Source organism: Rhinolophus hipposideros (genome assembly GCF_964194185.1).
Source record: "Rhinolophus hipposideros genome assembly, chromosome: 18".
NCBI classification, from domain to species: domain Eukaryota; kingdom Metazoa; phylum Chordata; class Mammalia; order Chiroptera; family Rhinolophidae; genus Rhinolophus; species Rhinolophus hipposideros.
In genome coordinates, this window is record NC_138064.1 from 35,891,149 (window position 1) to 35,905,787 (window position 14,639).

A 14,639-nucleotide genomic window follows, 5' to 3' on the forward strand; every position below is an offset into this window, starting at 1 on the left:
TTCCAGGCTTATTAGCTAAGTGTCAGAACCTTCAAAATAAAGAAGCCCATGGAAGTCACAAAACATCCAGGAGCTTGGGAACCCTACTGAGTAAAGCTGAAAAGCGTTGCAGCATTTGGCATCCGACTCACAAAAATCAATTTCTCTGAAATTATAGCTTTCTTTGCCTCAAACTTTATCCCATCTCCCATGACAGTCACACTGGATCTTGAAATTAAGAGTAAATTTACATTTTTTAAAATGTTTATTTCTGTACTTCTTTTATATTTTAATCTATTTTTACCTGGGACTACTACAACTGAGCCGTGACTACAATTGCTGATAGAGCTAATGATTACCAATTTTAAGTGAGTTTAAATCCACCCTGAAGTTCAACAGTATGGGCATCTGAGCACTCAAATCAAATAACTTTAAACATGAAGGTTTAAAAATATTCTTTTAAATAATGAGGGTGACATTTAGAGATCATAAACAATACTCAAATGTTCCAAATAAAAAGAGAAGTGAAGTTTTTGGAAGTTAAAACAATGATTATTAAAATTAAAATGATTCATTCCATGTAAAATCTAGTCTGAAGTGACGCAAATTAACTACTGTATTAAATTTAATGATTAGAAAATGAGTTTGAGATATGCTTACAGAATTTAGAATAATACGGTGTTTGAAACTATAAGGGAATACGATGACAACTTTTTAAAAACCCTAGGGTTTTACTTATTCATTGATTTTCAGAAGTATTTTTTTTCACATATTAAATTAAAAAGTCTGGAAACAAGATGTGTCTAACAATCTCTATTATGTTACAATCCCTGTTGCCTTATTTATTTTACATTATAATATTTCTGAAATGGAGTTAAATCTTATTGTTGATGGTATTGTAGATTTGCTGCAAATGAGAAATAGTTTCAGAAGTGTTAAAGAACAGCAGCAGTATTCAAAACGGGAGTGAAGAGAAGCAACAATAAATATAACAGATTGAAAAAGCACACTTACGTGGGAAAAGGCAAGAATTTTCAAACTGAAGGGACTCTCTGGGAGCTAGGAAAGATAAAAGGGGAAAAAAAGACCCATACTTGAATATATTTTGGTAAATGTTCTTGATTTCAATGATTAAGACAAGCACACAGATACCCCAAATGCAAGAATCAGATTTTCATGAGACATTTAATCTCTTTCCCTTTCCATCTCCAATACTGGGAGACTTTGAAGAGTATGACTCCATAATTGGACCTTGCCAAAATCTCTTCTAACGTTAAATTGCATCTTCTCCCTTTCGTCACATGATGTCTCCCATTAACTGACAATACTGGGTTGAGAATTACAAGATTTGGATTCTGTTCCTCTTCTGTCCCAAAATGGGTATTCTATTCTCTTATTTTGGACTTCAATTTCCTTGAATGTTAACCAATTTGAATTAGTTGATCCATAATGGCTATTCTGCTTCTAATGTGCTTTGATAGTATGGTTGTCCAAAACATTTTTTATGACCATTAAAGAGTTTGAGAAGTAACTTTGTAACTTGGAAGCAGAGACCAGAATGCCATAGATGTGTGACTTTTTTTTTTTCCCAAATGATATTGGCAGTTTCATTCAAAAGTGTATCCTAGTGACATTATAATACATTTTAGACTGGACAGAAGTTACGGAAGCACTTATCATGCTTTCCCAGAGTTTTGGCATTATTGCATAATTTTAACTTGAATAGAAATTTCTTGAAAGTAATTACCATCTGTAATTTTAAGGCCCATGACTGCTAGACCAATTAATCAGCAATTTTCTGATTAGTAATATTCCAAGTCAATGAAGAATGTTGAATAATTTAAAAGAAAAGCTGAGAAATCAAAAATATTTTAAGCAGTTATTTTTATATCCTACAAGAAAAGGGCTGTAGACTGCATAATTAATCATAAGGTTTCACGCTAGTATTCAGTATCCCTTAGTGAAATCAAGAATTTTATATCAACCAGTGTCTTTATAAAGAACAAGTTCTTTTCAATAACTTATTTCTCTTTTTAAAGTATGATGGACTTTAAAAATAGTCATAATCTGTTTGATATTTTACAAAGTTTTAATGTTTCCCTTTAAGATGAGTATATTTAGCCATGGATCAATGTCAACTCTAGGGACATATAGCGATCGAGTTTGGAAAACAGCCATCTTTTTCTGTGAGTAAATGCTAGAATAAAGGCTTTGATCATTAAGTTTACATATTATTTCAAAGTATGCAGGGTGAAGAGTTTGGAAAGTAGGATCTAATTACAAAATAATCTTCACAAATTGAAGAAATGATCGGGACCAGGTAGAGTGAAGTCTATTAAAGTTAAGTGCCCCCCAGAGACATGCAATTGGAGAGCTTGTAGTTAAGTATGATATTTGAGCCTGTGCAGTGTCCACTAAACAGACGCCACTTAGAATAGGAAATAATAGTATAAAGGGCAATTCAATTATTACAGCATGCCTCACTCTGATGCTATGACAGTCAGTGTAGGGGAAGGTCTGTCTTTTAATATCACTGATTTTGAGGTCTTCTAAAGGACCTCAGAGTACATTTTTCCAATACCTTAAGTGCTTTGACTAGAATTCCAAAGGAAATATGAAGTGCGAATATGTCATTTGTAAAAACAAACCTAGAATTTTAATTTTCCCCAAATAATTTTGGTTTCACAAAGAAAGAATATGTAATAGCCTAATTGTATCAATAGCCACAGCTTTTACTCAAAGAATTCTTTATGCCTCAAATTGGCAGGAATTCACTATTTTTATTCTGATTAGATTCATTATTCTTTAGCCATTTTAATTGAAGAAGAAAGTGACATGTATGACATTATATAATTGTTATATATCATAGTGTTGTATCAGATTATAGAAGAATATTACTAATTTATACCCCTATGTCTCCAATGCAGTTTTCTTACTAAATATTTGTATATTTGAACTATAATTTTGATGATAAATTCATAAAGAATTGAAAGGAACTCTTTTATGATTTGTTTATTGATTTTCAAAGCTCTTCAAAAATACTTTCAATTTGTGATATAAAACATGCCATAGGATGTCATCCAGCAGCAATTTTATTTTATAAGCAGTCATTAAAATCATTTAATATTATGGTGATATATATATATATATAATGGAAAAAGGAAAGCACGATTCTTAAAATCAAGTCATCCATCAAGAGTAATAGTTTCCTAGGAGGAGCTTGAACACAGATATACAAAATATATATTCTTATTAAAAACAGCAATACTGCAGAAGTCAGGAAAATAACTATTAAACTAGCAAAATAATAATAGAACTCATTTAGGTTAGTAGTGATCTTATAAAATGAGAGCTGCTGATATTTTAATGTAGTGGACCATGTTGAATTGAGACCAAGGCAAGTGCAATTATACATTATTCAAATAGTAGTAGAATAGCAGAGACTATTGGTTTATTTGGGGACAATTCAACTCTCCTTAGTTTCTTGAAGCCATTGTTAAAGATGAAATTCTATAGATAATTTTTAAACATCCTGAACTGCACAAAGAATAAAATAAATGATCTTTCCTTTTTTTGAACTCCATATAGTAAATATGTATAGGAGATTGTCCTGTTACACCTCTGCTCTATTCCCAGTTTTGGGATTTGTGTATGGCACATAACAAAGCTCTATTACTACTGAAGGAATAAATGATCTGGTTCAACAAGCATTGATCAATCCAGTATAAAATGGTAGCATTCAGTTTTGGGATTTAACTGTGTTCGATTTTAGGATTTCATGGCTTAATGAAATTGGCATTTGGGCCTCAGGAATTTCGCAGTCTACTAGGAAAGTCAGGCTTGAAAATAAATCATAACACTATGGCATGATGATTAAAGTTTGTACAAAGTGCTAAACCAGAATGAAATATCCAGCTCTTTCCTTAGCATGTTGAGGAAGACTTCTTGGGGAAGTTTTTCTTGAATTTCTGTTTTCTTAAATGAAAATTAGTTTGATGAGTTTAAGTGGGTTTTAATTTTATTTGAAGCCATAGAATGCTAGCTAAGTTCAATCAATGCCTACCCCTTAACTATTTATCCAACTTTACATTCATTCCTTCATGTCCGAAATATTTTTGACTATTTATGTGTCGGTTTTTGAGACATAAAGGTGTATAAGACTACTCCCCTAGAAGCTAGATATAAAAAATATACTTTTCATGTTCTCTATGAAATATCTAAAGGAGAAGGGTCATAAGTCAAATATTATAAAATGTTATAGATTTATGCACAAGTTCTCAAGTTAGCCTAGTGGTGAAGGAGGGGTATAGAGTTATTTTAAAATTAACACCAAATGAGAGAATAACTAACGTGGGGCTAGAAAGATAAGCAGGTGTCAGTAAGTAGATGGACTGTGAGAGACAACAAAGGACAATTTCTTGAGAAGAGGACTACTTTTAAAAAGGACACAAAATCACAAGAGATTTCTGTGTTCACTGAGCTGCAGTGTGTTAATGTATTTGGATAACAAATTGGGTTTATATGCTTTTCTTTGGTTGTATTGATTCTGAAAGCAGCTGGCCAATGAGGATTTTTAAGTAGATCAAGATTCTAAGTAGATCAAGATTTTTAAGTAGATCAAGTGAAAAAAGAGTAGAGACTATATTGGAGAATAAGTAACTTGGAGGAAGTCAGAATGCAGTATTCCTTGTAAAAAATGATGAGTGTCTCAACCAATGTAGTAGCAACAGGGATTAGGACAGGGAACGTTTCAGGGCTGCTAAGGAGAAAAAAAGTTAATCCACATAATTTTTTTGGTTGTTTCTATTTGTCTTGTTTCATGAAAAAATTAAGGTAGTTTATAGGGATATATAAAATGCAACAGGAAAACGTATTAGTTCATAGGATTATATTACTATCAAGGGTATCAGTGATTGAACAATTAGCAATTGGAACAAGGAAGAGGGAGGATAAAGGAGACAGTGCCTAGGATTTTTTGTCTGGAAAACAGAGAGATGAAATTCCTCTTCACTGAAATAGAAAATAACATGGGAAAATTAGCTTACCTGGAGCGAAATCAAGTACATTTTTGTGTTTGATGAATTTGGGGTACCTAGATTTATTGAGGTGGTGACTTTAAAATGAGAGTTGACTATTTTTGTTTAAAATTCAGGAGAATGGTTATGGTTTGAGAAACATTAACAAGCAGGTGTTATAGTATGACATATTTGCTTCAAAAACTCTATGTAAGAGCTATCCAAAAGCTTAATTATTTATGACAAATACTTATTTTTTGCTCCTGGGCCTGTGGATTAGATGTGGCTCTGCTGGACTAGGTTGTACTTGTCTTCAGGCTGCAATTCATCGCAGTACTGTTCCTTATCCTGGGACTAGAGCTTTCCCAAGGAATGTTCTCATGGTAGATGGCAAAAATACAAAAAGCACTAGCAGAAACTCTTGGTGTCTCTTGAGGTCTCAATATGCACCTAACAAATTGCCCTTTGTTTACATTCCATTGACTGAAACAAATCACATGACCAAGCCCACCATCAAAGGGGTGAGGAAGTATACTCTACCCAGAGGGAACTACAGAAAAGGGAGAGAGCATTCCGAATAAAAAATAAAATCTCCTATAGGTAGTGTTTGGATTAATAGGGTTGGATGACAATTCTCAGTGAGAGTAGGTAAAGTAAGAGGAGACCATAATAGCAGCCTCAGAAACACTAATGATTAAGGAATGAACCCAAGAATGATAATAAGAGATGATATAAAAATCAGGGAAATAGAGGATCCCTGAAGTCAAAGAAAGGAAAATCCAATGAATAGGATGAGGAAAACATTATCTCATCCTATGCAGACTTTTATCAGGAATGAAAGTGTCTTTTGCAAAGCTATTTGGAGGTCATTAATGAGACCATTTTGTTGGTAATAGAGGCAGAGACAAATTGTAATAAATTGAGAAGTGGATGAAAACTGAGGAAGTGGGAATAGCTATAACTATCCCTTCAAAAAACTTGTCAGTGAACGAAAAGAGGTATGGGGGTCTAAAGTTGGTAAACTATCTATGTTAGAGAAAGTAATATTCCCCTAAAACATCTTAGACCAGGTAAAAAATGATATCTTATTTAAAAATAATAATAAATAAAAAACCCTGCACTTTAATGACTATACCGTAAAATCCACTTAAGATAGTTAGCCATATATATATATATCTCCAAACTGATTTATTGTGATTATTGTAAAATTCAATCAACAATATTTTCTTCCTGTATGTTAGGTATTAAGATGTGGATGTATAAAATATGAATATAATCTAGTTCTGAAATTTAAGGAAATTCCCAGATGAAATCCCTATATATCATTTGAATTCAGTTAACGTGATACACCACATAAACAAAATGAAAAATAAAAATCATACATTCATATTCATAGATGCAGAAAAAGCATTTGGCAAAGTCTAACATCCATTTATGATAAAAACTTTTAGCAGAGTGGGAATAAAGGGAACATATCTCAACATAATAAAGGCCATATATAACAAACCTACAGGTAACGTAATACTCAAGGGGAAAAAGTTAAAGAATTCTTCTTAAGATCAGGAACAAGACAAAGATGTCCACTCTCACCATTTTTATTCAGCATAGTGCTTGAAGTCCTAGCCACAGTAATCAGACAAGAAAAATAAATAAAAGGCGCCTACATGGGAAAGGAAGAAGTAAACTTGTTATTTGCAGATGACATGATACTATATAGAGAAAACCTCAAAGATTCCACCAAACAACTATTAGAACTGATAAATTTAATGAAGTATTAGGATACAAAATAAATATTCAGAAATTGATTGCAATTTTATATACCAATGACTAACTTTCAGAAAGAGAAATTAAGAAACAACCCCATTTACAACTGCATCAAAAAAGTAAAATACCTCGGAATAAATATAACCAAAGAAGTAAAAGACATGCACTCAGAAAATTATAAAACATTAAAGAAAGAAATTAAAGAAGATATAAATAAATGGAAGAATATACTATGCTCATGATAGGAAGAATGAACAGTTAAAATATCCATGCTACCCAAAGCAATCTATAGATTCAATGCAATGCCTCTTGAAATACCAATGGCATTTTTCACAAATAACCCTAAAAATTATATGGAACCATAAAAAACCCAAATAGCCTCAGCAATCTTGAGAATGAAGAATAAAGCTGGAGGTATCATGCTACCTGTATCAAACTATACTATAAGACCATAGTTACTAACCAAAACAGCATGGTAATTGGCATAAAAACAGACACATAGATCAATAGAACATATAGAGAGCTCAGAAATAAATTCATGCCTATATGATCATTTAGTCTAGAATCAGGGAAGCAAAACTATACATTGGGGTAAAGACAGTCTACTCAATAAATCGTGCCAGGGAAACTGGACAGATACAAGCCAAAAAAATGAAAGCGGACCACCTTCTTATTCCATATACAAGAATAAACTAAAAATGGATTTAAGACTTAAATGTAAGACCTGAAACCATAAAACTCCTAGAAGAAAACATAGTAAACTCTCCGACATTACCCTTAGTAATATTTTTACTGATATATCTCCTCGGGCAAGGAAAACAAAAGAGAAAATAAACAAATTGGGACTACATCAAACTAAAAAGTTTTTGCACAGCAAAGGATACCAACAAAAACTACACTATACTCCTCATGTGCCCAAGCCCCTCCTTTGGGTAGGGCTGGGACAGCCTTGTCTGTCTTGCACAGCCTAGGGATTTGGGGAAAGAAGTTGTTAAGCCAAATGCTGGGAGGGGATGCAGATGGAGCCGACTGGCCACCCCCACCCTCTGAGTGTGTCTGAAAATAAACTGTCATCCCCATCAAAATTGTCTCTCATTCTCCTATTGAATGGGAGAAGATATTTAACAATGATACATCTGATAAGGGGTTAATATCCAAAATTTATTTTTAAAAAGCCTCATACAACTCAACACCAAAAAATAAAATAAAATACAAATACAAAAAAAAAATACAAATTGGACAAATAGTCCAATTAAAAAATGGGCAGGGAACCTGAATCTGTAGACATTTCTCCAAAGAGGACACACAGATGACCAATTGACTTATGAAAAGATGCTCAACATCACTAATCATCAGAGAAATGCAATAAAAAACTGTAATGAGATTTCACCTCACACCTGTCAGAATGGCTATTGTCAATAAATCAACAAATAAATGTTGGCAAGTATGTGGAGAATAGGGAACCCTGTGAACTCTTGGTGGGATTGCAAATTGGTGCAGCCACTATGGAAAATGGTTTGGAGATTCCTCACAAAATTTAAAATAGAATTGCTTTGTGACCAAACATTTCCACTCCTGGGTATTTATCTAAAGAAACCCAAAACACTAATTTGAAAAGATTCAGAAATTGATTGCAATTTTATATACCAATGACTAACTTTCAGAAAGAGAAATTAAGAAACAACCCCATTAAGAAACAACCCCATTAAGAAACAAACCTGTAGTCATTGCAGCACTATTTACAATAGTCAAGATATGGAAGCAACCCAAGTGCCTGTCAATGGATGATCGGATAAAGAAATGGTACATATATACAATGGAACAATAATAAAAAAAATGAAATCTTACCATTTGTGACAACATGAATGGACCTAAAGGGTATTATGCTGGGGGAAATAAATCAGACTGAGAAAGACAAATATCATATAATTTCACTTATATGTGGAATCTAAAGGATAAAATAAATGAACCAACAAAACAGAAACAGACTCATAGATACAGAGAACAAACTGATGGTTGCTAGACTGAAGGGGGTGGGGGTGGGGGCTGGATAAGAAAAATGAAAGGATTAAAAAGTATAAATCAGTAGTTACAAAATAGTCATGGGTATGTAAACTAAAGCGTGGATAATATAGTCAATAATAATGTAAAAACAATGCATAGTGTTAGATATGTTCAGACTTACTGGGGGGAATCACTTCATAAATTATATGTCAAATCACTATTCTGTGCACCTGAAACTAATATAAAATGATATTGAATGTCAGCTATACTTAAAAAATAGTCACGGGGATATAAAGTACAACATAGAGAATACAGTCAATAATATTGTTATAACTGTGTACAGTGTCATATGGGTAATAGAATTATTGAGGTTATCATTTTGTGAGATATATAAATATCTAATCACTGTTGTTTTGTACACCTGAAACTAATAAAAGAAAACAGGAGCTGTAGATATCAACAGATATGACTACATCCCCAAAGTCATAAATAAGAAAAACAAATGCAGAATGATATGCATATTATGACAAATATATTTAAAAAACTGTAGTGAACATTAAGCTTTGTTAAAGCTGGGCAGTGGGCAATGTGTGTTGGTTATATTATGTTATTTACTTTTCTATATATTTAAGGTATTTCAAATAAATGTTTTACCTAAAAAAAAATGAATCTGTGAGGCTGAACCCACTTCCACACATATATAAATGGGCATTCTCCAAACTAACTTCCATATAGAATAAATGCTTATTAGAGATATGGAATTAAAAATGTGCCAATATGAAAAAAAAGAAAGAAAAAAACAAAACAAAAAAACCTATATGTCTCATTATGGTTGAAAAACCTGTGTGTGTGTGTGTGTGTGTGTGTGTGTGTGTGTGCGCGCCCATGAATTCACCTGAGAAATTCTTCAATTATATTTATATGAGGCTTAAAAATAATGTGATTTACCCAAATACTCATTTTCCAGATCAATTTACTTCAGTGGACCAGTTTTGATGATTTTCATGGCTATAAATTTGTTAGTTTACATATCTGTGGGTTTAAAATGTGGATGTGTCAACAAAGATTTCTCCTCTTTTGGTGGGAAACCATCAAGATAAGCAGAAAATGTGTGGAAAAGAAGGGAAGAAAATTTTGAATTTCAAGTAAGTTCTGAAAGAATGAGTTGAAAATAATTATGAGTGCAAATGCTTAAAAGTCAAGGCATTTGGAACCATTAGTTAGCTAGAAAGACTCATAGGTGATGATATTTGCAGAAATTGCTCAGGTTTAAATCATTTGCAATTCCTTTCACCCCCTGAATTTTGCTACCAAAGGAGAAAGATTGGGGAAAAAAAATCCCCCAAAACAAGAAAACAATACTTTACTAAGATTTCCACTACAGATGCCAGAAAGTGTTCTTGTATTTTCTCATTGTGGCAGCCAAGATTGAATAGAGGAATACAGGAAGTACAAAAACATTGATAGAGGGAGCAGAAATTTTTTTGTAATTCAAATATAACCTCTAAACAACAGAGAGCCAGTTTTATTCCAAAAAAGAAAAGGAATCTAAAATTGAGTTTTAAAAAATAATCATAGCATGTACTGTTAATATGTCATAAGGTACTTACGTGAACAACAGAGAATCCCTGCTAGCAGAAAGCAGTGTCCTGTACTACTCCACATGAACTTCCTGCAATTAGCAGTGCCAGAAAGAACTTTATTAAACAGATGAATAATAAAGCAAAAGCAATTAGCACAGGAGAAAAGGAAAAACAGAAACAATTAACAAATGAAGAATATTCATAAACAAAAAGTTTTCATGAACCACATGGAAACTATGTTCAAATATACAGTTATGATTTAAAGAAACTTAAACTTTCATCCTTAGAATTAACAGTTCAAAGACAAACAAGAGATTAATGGAGTAATAGATGACAAAAGGACATGAAATGTGTATCAAACATTCAACTGAAGGACCAAGACTAAAATGAACCTATTCAACTGAAGGATTAAGCAACTATGGTTTCAGAACAGAAAATAAATATTAAAACTCATGAAAAAGTAAAACTGATAGTACCTACAGACTGAGACAGAAGTGGCAAAAAAAAAAAAAAGTAAAATGGATGTTAGTATGCAGATACTTTACCCTTTTAAAACTACGGGTCAAAAGATATTAATATAAAGTTGATGAAATCAGCAATAGGCTATAAGTATATTTAGATAAGCATATTAAATCCCCTTATGGGGGAACACTAGCAGTACAAAGAAAAATACAATGAGGAGATGAAACACAGTTGTAGAGGGGAAGAAAGTATTGTGGAGAAGAAATCGTGGAAATATATGTAAAGGTAATCATAAGAAAACTCCTGTGTCAATCATTTGCCTGGTTGCTTTCATATCCATGCTGTATCACAGGAACTAACCTCTGAAAATTATGTTTTCTAGGCCTCTACCTGTATCTTTTGGCTTCTACCATTGCCAAGTTCCCAACTTGTCAATAGCAGAATCTAAAACTCAACCCGTGATATGGATTTGTTTCAAGAAATGGAGGGTAGCCAACTATATTGTTGAAGATTGGATTCTTGGACCCTCTTTTTTCATTGAAATGAAGGGTTTGTTCTCATTGGAAAATAATGCCTTTTTTAGATGCATGTATTTATATTGATGTTCTCAGCCTGCATTACTTCTGCAATCACCATCACTACTGGATTTATAGAACGCTTTGAAGCCATCAGTATCCCACATGCTTCTTCCTGAGTAAATTATTGATCTTATCACAGACCTCATATCTAGAAGCATCTTAGAAATATGGAATAGCTTCCTGAAGCGTATGTTATAGTATGAGCTAGGAGACAACTTCCTGAGGAGGTGGGTGCTGTCCTGCAGGAAAACTATCAGCTTTTACCAATAGACCAGAATACATATATCCAGGAACTCAGGGGCGAAAGTGGAAGTGACCTTCTCTTGTATCACCTAATTACACAATTACAGAATTTTTGTCCTCCATCCTCACAACTCTGATCTTTGCTGCATAGCAATCTTTATCAACAAAGGAGAATGTGTGTATCAGTGAGCACATTGATGGTTTCACTGAATTTGGAAGTTGAAAATACCATCTGTGTTATGTTTTGACTTTACTAACTTCAGTGGAGTGTCTCTTGGAATTTACATATGAAACAGTTTAAGGTAAACTTTAGCAACCTAATAAATCAGGACCATTAAAGAATCAGACACTTCAGAAGATGTCATAAAAGAAAGACTCCTGTTAATGAAATTTTAAAAAAATATAAAAGACATAAGAATAAATCTAACAACAAACTGTAAAGCTCTCTATGAAGGACTCTGAAATACTATTGAAGAACACAAAACATTACTTAAAAGCATGCTTTTAGATAGAAACTCATTATCATAATAATGAATACTATGTAAATTGATATAAAATTATCAAAATCCTAACATCTCAGTGAAATAATAGAATTTCTGAAGAGCCAGAGAAGCTGATTTTAAAGTTCATATATTAAAAAGATAGGTAAGAATAGCCAGAAAATTTGGGTCAAACAGGGAAAATAATTAGTCTACTCAGAACAGTCATTAAAATATAAAATAAAGCCAGAGTAACTAAAATGAGGTAATTATACAGAGATAGAAAGTAAAATCAATAAAATAATAGAATGTAGAAATACGTCCACCTTCATACACAAATTTAATAAAAGATGTCATATTTTAGCAGAGGCCTATAGTTCTATTTTAGATGACAAAAACATTATCAAAAATTAGAATTAAATTACATTCAACATTGAAAAAATACATTCCCTCCAAAATCAGGATAAAGGCATTGATGTCACCTCTTATCATTTCTATTCAACATTTTACTTATGATTCTAGACAGTGCAATATGTCATGAAAAAGAAATAAAAGCCATATATATTAGAAAGAAAAAATAAAACTATATTTATGTGAAGACTACATGAGCATGTACAGAGGGAACTTAAAGGAATCTACAGAGACCCATGAGAACTAAGGTGACTTTAACAACTCTGCTCTTTTTTCTTTATATATTAAGTTTATTGGGGTAACATTGGTTAATAATATTGTATAGGTTTCAAGTGTACAGTTCTATAATACATCATCAGTATATTGCATGGTGTATTCACCACACAAAATCAAGTCTCCTTCAATCACCATGTATTTAACCCCTTTTACCCTTTTCTACCTCTTTCTAACCCCTCTTTCCCTCTGGTAACCATCATACATACTGTTGTATGTGTCTGAGTTTGTGTTTGTCTTTTTTGTTCATTTGTTGCTTTCAGTTTTATAGCCTACTTATGAGTGAAACCATATATGGTTCTTGACTCTTTTTGTCCGACATAATAATATTCTCAAGATCCATCCATGTTGTCGCAAATAGCAGTATTGCATCTTTTATTATGGCTGAGTAATATTCCATTATCTATATCTATCTATATCTATATCTATATCTATATCTATATCTATATCTATATCTATATCATCTATATCTATATATATCATGTCTTCTTTATCCAGTCATCGATCGAATGACACTTTAATTGTTTCCATGTCTTGACCATTGTGAATATTGCTGCAGTGAACATAGAGACACCTATCCTGTTTCCCCGAAAATAAGACCTCACTGGACAGTTAGCTCTAATGCGTCTTTTGGAGCAAAAATTAGTATTAGACCTGGAATTATCATGGTCTTATAGTAATTTTGCTCCAAAAGATACATTACAGCTGATTGTCTGGCTATGTCTTATTTTGGGGGGAAACACGGTATATCTTTATAGACAAATGTTTTCAAATTTTTTGAGTAGAAGAGGGATTTGCTGGGTCACATGGTAACTCTATTCTTAATTTTTTAGGAACCTCCATAGTGTTTTCCATAGTGGCTACCAATTTACATTTCCACCAGCAGTGTAGGAGGGTTCTTTTTGCTCCAGAAGCTCACCAACACTCGTTATTACTTGCCTTGTTGAAAATAGTCATTCCAACAGGTGTGAGGTGGTATTTCATTGTGGTTTTTGATTTGCATTTCTCTAACAGCTAATGAAGTTGAGCACCTTTTCATATATCTGTTAGCCATTTGCATGTCTTGGGAGAAGTATCTATTCAGGTCCTCTGCCCGTTTATTTTAATTGGATTGTTTTCTTTTTGTTGTTGAGTTGTATGAGTCCTTTATATACTTTGGATACTAGCCCCTTATTGGAGGTGTTTGCAAATACTTCTCCTATTCAGTTGGTTGACTCTCTGTTTTCTTGATGGTTTCTTTTGCTGTGCAGAAGCTTTTAAGTTTGATATAGTCCCCTTCATTTATTTTAGCAACTCTATTTCTATATGCTGTCAATATATATATGGAAAAGAAAAAAATTAAAATACCAATTATAATAGCATCCACACACATAAAATACACAGAGATAAATGTAACAAAATATGTAAAATAACTGGTCATAGAAAACTATAAAATACAGGAGAGATTAATTTTAAGAGATCTAAATAAATATATCACGCTTATAGATTGGCAATCTCAATATTATGATGTCTTTTATTCATATTGATCTATAGAGTCAATGTGGTTTTATCCAAAATCTTTATATATATATTTTTAATGACAAGCTAATTATTTTGGAATTCACTAGAATAGCCAGAACATATTTGAAAAAGAAAAACAACAGTAAGACTTACACTATTTCAAGGCTTAGTATAAAGCTACAGTAATCAAGATAGCATAGTTCTTGTGAAAAGATCTATATATAAATTAATGGGATTGAATAAGAGAGGCTAGAAATAGATCTCTAAAAATAAATTTATAAAATATGTTAAATTTATTTTTAATAAAGGTGTCAAGGTAATTCAATGGGGAAAATAATCTTTGCAAGA